This window comes from Pyxicephalus adspersus, chromosome 5 (assembly GCF_032062135.1).
Source record: "Pyxicephalus adspersus chromosome 5, UCB_Pads_2.0, whole genome shotgun sequence".
In the NCBI taxonomy this organism is placed as follows: Eukaryota; Metazoa; Chordata; class Amphibia; order Anura; family Pyxicephalidae; genus Pyxicephalus; species Pyxicephalus adspersus.
The window spans coordinates 102,288,043-102,298,164 of record NC_092862.1 but is presented as its reverse complement, the minus strand read 5'-3'; positions in this window follow the sequence as shown (position 1 = coordinate 102,298,164).

Sequence of the window (10,122 nt, the reverse complement as noted above, 5' to 3'; positions counted from 1 at the left end):
CATTCACTACACATTAACAGCAGGTGAATCTTCCATGATTGATGACAATGATTACTTCACTTCCAGTGTTTAGTGAATGTTGCATATGCCCCTAGTTTTTTGTAAATTCTTGATTTTTATACAATGGACAGATCTAACAACAATTTTAAAATGATAACTCCACCGCCATTTCCATGAAAAGCATAATAATCAGTATGGAGTTTACTTTTAGTGAACGATAATAGTTTTAAAGACATTTTTGCCACTTTCGTAAAGTTTTTACATAAATGTTTTATTTCTGTCTTTTTAGTATATATGAAATAAACATTTAATATATGACAATGATACAACAAACTCATTAAATTGACCAAATACCACTTTGTGGTATATTTTAAAACACTGACTCAGCTATTGCTAAAAATTTAATTTTCTCATTATTTTATCTATAAGGTTAACTTGTACTGCAAAAATAATGCTAATAAAAGTACTTTTTAAAATATTTTTCTGAAAAAACTAAAGCTGTGTACAGGTTCTCAATTATAATCACTGAAAATGATCATTGGTGAAAGTTAAAACAAATGAGTACAAGTAAAAACAAATGGGATATGGGCCTGATTTATTAAAGCACTCTAAGGCTGGAGAGCATACACTTTCATCAGTGAAGCTGGGTGATCCAGCAAACCTGGAATGGATTTTTTCAAAGTCATTGGCTATTTGGAAGCAAAGGTTTTAAATCTTGGACCTGATCCATTCCAGGTTTGCTGGATCACCCAGCTTCACTAATGTAAGTGTATATTTTTCAACCTTGGAGAGCTTTTAAAAATCAGGCCCTTGGTGTTTTGCATTCTATGAAGGGGGAAGAGGGGAGGATGACCAGAAGGTATCCCACTGCTTTCCCCCTATTTAGAAAAACGTTATTTTCTTACATTTTAGTGATAGAATAGAAGTGATAGAAGAACATTAAGGGACAGATGTACAAATGTAAATTTTCATCACAAACCTTCATTTTTAGAATCAGAAATCTAGTGTATATGTGCAGCTGTACTGCCTGGCCTTCTAAGGCTTTAACCTCCCCAGTAGTAACCCTGAGTGTAACTCAGGGGAAAAAAAAAGATGAAAACTGAAAGCGGTAACCCCAAGTCACATCGCTTCCTCTGGCCGGTGTCCTTTGCATCTGGTGTCCCCTGCATTTGGAGCTCCCGGTGACGTTGGTACGTGCGGCAAATTTCAAAATATTTTGTACTGCATTCAATACAAAATAACTGTTTTGGATGCAATACAGTGGATTTATATGTCTAAATGCAGTACATTGTCTTTCATATATTTATTTTAAAGTATAATATTATAGTATATTATAGAGTCTAGAGTATAATATATATATTTTTTTATTTATTTTAATATATTTTAATTTATTTATTTTTAATTTATTTTTTTGACATGATTTTGTGTTTCAAACTTAATTATACTCATACTAATATAATATACTGTAAAATAAATTTTCATGAAAAACACCACTTTTAGTACCACTTTTAGACATATAAATCTGGACCAAAAATGAACTGCCCAGGAGGTTAAAGTGTGACTGGATTAAAACCCATCTTTGGGTCAAAATCTTTTTGAATTTAACCCCACCACACTGCAATTACTACCACACTTTTTTAGTGGTAATCTCTACCAGAATTCAGGGTAAAATCACATCCTGGCACCCTAATCCCCTGCTTTTAGTAGTACAAACCCATGCGCTCATAGGGAGAGTATAGGAACTCCATACAAGTAGTGTTCTGGCTGAGATTTAAACCTGGGGCAATTCTGCTGCAAAGAATTATTTGTTATGCCCAGACAGAACCTAGCTTGGATGAGCATATTAGCTATATATCATTAATAGGCAGGTAAGACAATGGCATAGTTTCCTCCTGTACGTAAGTTCTTTGAACTCAGAGCCAATGACTGACCCTTCCATGATAACATGACGATGATAATGCTGATAAATCAAGATGTCATGGACATGGAAATGATGATTCCCATACAGGGACAGAGACTAGTTTCTGGTTTGCCAACTCAGGTAAAACAGCAAATCTGCCTATGGATTGACAATAAAATTAAAAAAAGAATATATATACAGGAATAAGAGTGAGTTAGATGTTTTGGTGCAGGCACCGCACCTGAAATGTATGCATTAGATTACTCCATAAATTACTGGCTTTAATACACACAATATTTTACACTTCTGTACACACAAAAGGATTTTATTGTACACGGCAGCCTTCACTTTTCCATATGTATCCCAGGAGACAGAATACATAATTACAATATCAATTCAAAATGACTTAGCCATGCATTCTATACCCACAATCAGATTTTCATTTCTTGCATGAATCTACAATACACTCCATGCAGAATGTTTATAAGGCACACATGTATTTTATTTCAGTGATTAGATAGGAAAAGGCACTTAATATATCCCGAGGATATAAAATTCCTGTGGTATATTATTCTGCACAATTCAGATAAAGATGTCTTTGTCTCATGTGAAGCTTAGGGAATTTGGAGACCCCTAGTGTACAAAAAGCTTACATCATTTTCATAATAAACATCATAATTTATTCCAATTTTGATAGAAATGTAACCATTTTTATTATTACCATGTAGCTCCTAGTCTAGAGCTATCCATGCTTAATAATAGTTTGTCTGTATATTTTTAATATATAGACAGTTACTGAAAAAAAAAAGTTTTAAGATGTCTTGGTCCTTCAGATGTGATGATTGCTTTGGTTTTCTATTCTCAAGATTTATTTCTTTTATTTTCACCTGCTGTTCCTGCTAGTAAAACACTTCTATTCTAGGGTGACAACACTCTAGGGACTGTATCTTTGGACAAGCTGTGTTTTTTCTTTAGGTGTAATTTTTATTGAAAATAAAACCCATATTTATTATTACAACACATTAGGAGGAGGAGCTAGTTGCACCCTGCTGTGCTTCCCTCCATGGAAATGCAAGGTGGTCTTTCCTGATCAGCCATTTATCAATGCACCATGGTGGATTGATGAACGCTTATGAGTGAATCGATGTACACATCAAGAACAACCTTTCATTCTGAAGGAGAATTATCTGACATGCGTACTTAGTTTAAGACACACAAGGCAACTGTCTCTGATTTATTAAACTTCAAGCACTACCTAAAGAGTCTGACTTGCTGAAACTGAAGGAGAATAAAAGCCATTGAATTAAAGCCCCACTTTTGGTTTTGGATTTAGTTGGCAGAAAAGGAGGGTTGAAGTCCCTGTCAGTTTATTTTTCTGTTTACCCAATGGGGGAATTTCTTTTCATTTCCAGGCTCAGAGATACAACAGGAAGGTTAAAGGATATCTACAGCAATGACATTACAAGAAATGTCACACATCTGCAAGGTATCGCCATCCAGCATGCCTGGCCTTACAGAGAGTATAAAATAGAAAAGAGTTTATCTGGTAATATTTACATATATACAAATATGTTACGATAATACTGTACCTGCAGTTTATCTTGTTAAAATTTCGAAGCTTGAGTTTACAAATAATTTAAAGCTGCATTTTGAAATCTTCCTATAATTTGCCTTCCCCATTGGCTTTCCTCCATGAACATATTATTATTATTATTATTATTATTAATAATAATAATAATAATAATATTAATAAATCGTATTTATATAGCACCAACATATTACACAGCGCTGTACAATAAAAAAAGGGTTGGAAACGACAGACAGATACAAACAGTGACACGGAAGGAGGAGAGGACCCTGCCCAGTGGAGCTTACAATCTAATATAATTATTTAATCAAATCTTTTTGTTTTCATTACATACCTTATTAAATCATCACTGGGTGTTTGTACTTCTCTATACAATGCAACCAGATAATTGGTGGTGGAAGAACTGTCAGGGTGCTGTACATTGCTTCATAAAAATGGGAAGCCTACTGAGCCTTCGTGATCTACTGAAGGGGTTGGCCAGGGACAGGCTGGGTAGGAATGAGTTAGATGATGCTGATGGTGCAAGCAATTTTATTACCGGAAAATAATCTGTACAACTGTTTAAGAATGTAGAAAAATGTGGAGTCCAGCCTTAAGTTCATTCATGGGTTTACTTTACTTTTTAAACATATATTTGATGTCATGAGAAGGCAAAATAAACCAGCAGCAAGGTTGTTCTCGGCTGTGAAATGAAAATGTTAACATCTTTCTGAACAAACTACATGTCTTTTCAATTAGGATCATCTGGTCTGAGCTGCAGGGCCATTTGCCATGTAGTAAGTGATCTAGCTATTGCTCAGGGATCTTTCAGGAACAGTCAGGTGTAGATGAACTGGAAAATACAAGATGACTACAAATCTAAGTACATCTGACACACCACACTAAAATCTACTAAACAACTGTTAGATTTCCTGCCAGCTTCCAGGCAGTAACTGTGGTGTGATGAATCTAGCAATAAATCTACTACTAATAAAAAATGAAATGAAGACAATTTACACATACGTAAAGCAAAAAAGAAATAACCCCCCCCCCCCTGCAAGAATATATATATGTTGTAAACTTTAGGTATCCTGTGTACAGCCTATATATACATTAAACCAACAATATAGTTAAAGCATATGTGAACCTCATCACTAAAATCTGATGTAAGCTGTAAGCATGGGTAAGCATTTTTTTTTTGGAAAAACTTAACTTTAAAGTAAAATCTCATTTTCATCACTTGAGAATTTGTTGCCATTTTGTGCAAAGCCCCTAACCAGGTTGTTGTCAACATAACTGCTGTCAAGGGGACAGATGGAAATATGTCACATATATTTTTCATGAATCAAAGTAAAACTATGGTTAACCACCATTTTTTGCCATGTTGCAAAGTAACTAAATATACTACTGTGACCAAAAATTCATTGGGGTGTCAGTGAGACCTGTTGGAGCCATTGTGACAGGTTCCCACCAGTCCTCTGGCTTCTCCAGCAATTTGCTGACACGCTATCCAGTATTGTGTGAAGTCCGCTCCTTTTATAGGTTACTTAAGGCATCAAAATGCACCAAGTGCGGTATTTTTTATCATAATGCAGCAAATCAGAATGCATGGTAGCGCATTAGTGTTCATTGTGGTCCACTGAAACCCACTCATGTTGGAATGACATTTAGGATTTATGGCACCACAGCACATACACGAATGCAAAATATATACATCTTCACATGTAGCAGTTTAAGCCTAAAATAACTTATACAGAAGAAAAATGAAGGACGGCATTATATTCATCCCCTATTGCATTTCAGCAATGGCAGTCATCATCCAAGTTTGAGACAATAACTTATAGTAAGCCTTCTGTTTTAACTAGCTCTGGAAGAATTAAGCTGGACATTTTTGCTGCCTGGCCAAGAAAAAAGTTCCCTAGCCTGGGGGGCAGATTTATGTTTTTTTCATTTGGTCATGTCTAGGTTCAGCAATGTTATATCCCCCAAAAATTAGTCAGCTGATTAACTGAGTATTTTGAATGACCAGATTTTTCCATCAATGAATTTTTTCCTCCCTGATGGCATGGCCATATCCTAAGATGACAATGCCAGGATTCATCAGGCTTAAATTGTGAAAGAGTGGTTCGGGGAGAGAGACATCATTTTCACACATGACTTGGCCACCATGGAGTACAGACCTTACCCCATTGAGAATCTTTGGGATGGAGAAGACTTTACACAGCAGTCTGACTATCCTATCATCAATACAAGATTTGGGAAAAATGTAATTATCAAAATGACACAACGGTGAATCTATAATCAAAGCCAAAATTTTACAGTGTGGGGCCTTTTGTTTCTTTTTGACCAAGCAATGTATTTTCTATAGCAATAGCAAGAACAACATGGTACAAATGTTAAGTATAATGTGGAGCTTGAACATTACAAAAATGTTTGCTGTTGTGCAGTACTGCGGAAATTTATCTTTGCAGCAAGCAAGTTGACACTGAACTAAGGTGAGGCTATAAAAAAAATGTAACTTCACAGCTGCTTAAAATCTATTGCTCTTAAACATTCTGGCCAGCAGCTTTTACTCTCAGCCCACACACTTGTGTTGCTGTGCAGTATAGCCAGAAATATATATCATTGACAAAAAAGCCATTTGGAACTCTTCAAATGTGCGCTTGGAAGAAAAACTAAACACGGCAGTATTCTACCCAGGCTTCTAACTCCTTGTAACTGCCGTGCAAATAAGCTGCAGGTGTCCTTCTGCCATTGCTCTAAAACTCCCTATGAAGATAGTTAACAATAAAATGTGTTGTTTATGTCAAGACAGGGCTCACAGATTAGATAAAATTGCTGTGTTTAGATTATATATATATTGTGGAGGATTAGCATCAAATGCATTTGCTAAAGAAAGGTATTTGAGACATTTTATTTTCAGAGCACTTTGCCCATTTTTTTCATAAAAACTCCAACACACAAATAACTTCCTTGCTGTCTGACACTCTCCCCAGAGTTGCTGCCCTACTGCACCTAAACTGTGGGGGACCTTACCCCAGCTCACAGGCGTCACCCAGCCTTTCTGCTTGAGTCACACCCGAGGCTGCAACTTCCCCATTCTCAAAGACATGTGCCTTTTTGTTATAAATCACTCCTGGGCCATTACCAGTTTCTGGCCTGGACATAGTATGGAGAACCTGGCCCACCCATTCCTTCCAGGTCACTCCAGGCCTGTATCCCAAATAAAATGCCGCAAATCTGCAGCAACCTCATACACATGGCCCTATCCAGACCCTTTAATCCACTTTCCAGTAGAAATTGAGATAGACGAATCCAAATACCCTGTAAAATTGGCATCACATATTTCATCCTGCTACTACTACTTTAAACTGATAACTAAATAATATTTTATTTTGGATGATTTCATGGACCACCTGCTGTTGGTCACCAGATTACAATTTGAGAGCTGCTACCTCAATAAACAGAATCTATAATTAGCCTCCCTCTACTTGTTTTCAATAAAATATACAATTCCATGCTGTTGTACTGAGATAATATGAGGGCTTTCATGATATGTTTCAACTAATTTTCAGACAAAGATCAGCAATGGAAGCCACTATTTTATATAGCTTAAGAGTTAATATCAAATAAAACCCTGAAAGATAGGAACTGTATGGAAATCATCTTAGATCTGGCCAGCTTAATTGATGAGGTCGTTTACCCACACCAACTTTTCTTTCCACTATGCAGAGTGATTTGATTACATGAAACATTATTGAGGTTTAAAGAGCATTTCTTGACAATAAAATAATCTAAGTTTTACAAGTTTAGTAAGGTATTTGTAAGGTTCTAAAATCCGCTGCAACCAGATTTCAGACACATGTGGATTGGGTGGGTAAACTTTGCTATGCCTATATGATCTGTAATTATTTCCTTTTATCGTCATCATCAGATTAAATCTTAAGTACAGGTCTTTTTGTGTGTGAAAGAAACAAGGACCCTTTAGGAAGAAACTTCTTTCCTGCATTAAAAACAATTAAGCAATAAATGTTACCAGATTATCAGCAAGCAAAAAAATATGTAATGCACTAACAAATGGTTGCATAAAACACTGGACAAATAACTTTCTAAAGAAGATTGTGTTCCCTGCATGCATCTCAAGTATATTTCCAGGAAACCACTTTTCTTTATTTTGGATAGCGTGGCAATGGATTAAATCCACAGTCAAAATTGTTCTTGCTGTCTGTGTCCCCATTGGTGAGATTCACCCCCCTAATAGTATTGATTATCACCAAAACAGGGAAATTCAACCTTTTGGTACTGTCCCCAGAAAAGGGATAAAGAAAAATCTTCTAATGAAGACACTTGTTCTGAGGACAACTGGCTAATAAGGGAGTTCTGCTCACTTTTTGAGATTTCCTTTAACTTTATATTGGGTCTTTCATATGGGAAGGTTTACCAGTGGTACACAGATAGCACACTAATAACCTAGCAGGAATTTAATCCTTCCCTTAACCAAACCTGTTGAGCCAATGAATACTCTTGGATTTGGGTATTGATTCAGCCTACCTGTTTACTGTGTTGCTTCTATCTTGCTTAGATGACCTTCTAAGAACATACCTTTTAATAGAAATTGTTACATGTAACAAATACATTATATTTTCAGTTGAGTGTGTAGTTCAGGTTGTCAAAATATTTACCAAAAATTATTAAACAAAGAAAAAGAAGCAATAAAACAACATAAATTATAATAATAATGCTAGCAATATCTGCTAAGTCTTGTCATTTAGACCAATGGTTCCCAACCTTTTAGACCTCACGGACCACTAATTTCACAGACATTGGACCGCGCATGCGTGTAAAGCCCTGTGTCACTCAAAGGAGGAAGACACTTCTCCCACAGTGATGTCATGATGCCAGAACCCGACCACTCTCCTATCGCAGGTCTGACCCTCTCTGGACACAACCGGCCCACCGCCCGAGCCTGCGATCTGTACGGGGGACATGGTCCGTGGCTCTGACTGGTGTGCCACCCCAGTGAGGTCCTGTATTCTGATAATAGATTAAGATTAAACTGTATATGTTGCTTGTTCTTTGTATTTTGTCATGTGAATGAGCCCATTGTGTGCTATTATTCTGAAACTCTCTAAAAATTCTGAAAAATAATAATGATAATATAACTGAAAATTTGAATTACAGTAAACAGTCTAGCACGTATCACAACCATGATCCACATATTGGAACTGTCTGCTAGTTTGTTATCTACTAAATGTTACTAGAAGTTTTCATTAGGATCATTATATTTTATTTCTTGGTACCTCTGACATCCTAGCTTTAGCTATTACATGAAGCACAAAACGTGTCTGCATATGATTTTCCCCAAGGCTATGTCCTGCTTGATGCTGTGTACACTGACTTTCAATGATGTATGACTAACATTAAACATTTCTGAACTAATGAAATGGCGTATAATCTCTCCCCTATAGGCCAAATTTGTTGCATACTAAATCATTTAACAGACATGATTAATTACATTTAAAAGCTCTTACTGCATAGCTGTTGGACCCAGCTTCAATTTACTGCTTCAAATAGAGTGTTTATTAACATGTAATTGAATAAAAATGTTTAAAGTTGTAGCACTGCTAAACTGTATTGACATGTTCAACATATTGATGTGAAAAATAAATATAAAATAATTTAATATAGTGTAATTACATTAGATTACTCTGGAATCACAAAAAGAACATATATGTTCTAATATAAAAAACACAGCCTCTAAAACAGTGTTTCCTAATCAGGGTTCTGTGGAATCCGGGGTTCCTGCAGAGAATGCTAGGGGTTCCTTGAGCAATGAGCAATTCATACCTCTTAGGTCAGACACCAATGATCTTTTAAGCTTTCTGTAAGGATGTCATTCTTCCCACTGACTCCACACCAATGTACTGTGAACTGTGGATTTTCGTATTCTAGCAGGGGTTCCATAAGTAACATGTAAAATAGGAAGGGAGGAAAGATTGGCTCTTTGGCAACTTTAGTAGTTTAAGAGATAAATATATTAAATATTTAAGCTATACAGAGCTTAACTAAGCAACTAACCAGCAATACAATAAAGAAAGCGTTGTGTCTCAAAATAGGAGGAAAGCATAAAGTTGTCTCCGTTTACTGACACATTTCGCAGTATGGCTTCTTCAGGGGAGAGTAGAGACCGTACTGAACCTATACCATGAGAGACAGATAATTAGAATAATATTGTAACAGTAGCATCGGCAGTACAAATGGATTTTTCCCATATCCTAAACACTTATGTCAGGGTCTCCACAGACAGGTAGCATGGAATCACCCAAGGTGCAGAGTCTAAGTGACCCCAGGTCTTCACCAGGGCATCCCGCAAGGGGTGATGGGCCAGTAGCCTAGAGGCCATCGGACTCTTTGCTGCTGGGGGTCACCAGGTCGCGACCCTCGAGGTCAGCCTACCTAAGGAGGAAAGCTGGAGCGACCTCGGTGTGGAGACAGGTGGCAGACAAGAGTAGTTGGATTCCAGGCACAGGTCTAGGCAGGTGGCCTACAGCTGTAGTCAGAGTCCAGGCACAGGTCTAGGCAGGCGGCAAACAAGCTTGGTCAGAGTCAAGGTATGGGTCAGGGCCAGGAAGTGCTGCATGCTAACTCATGCTAA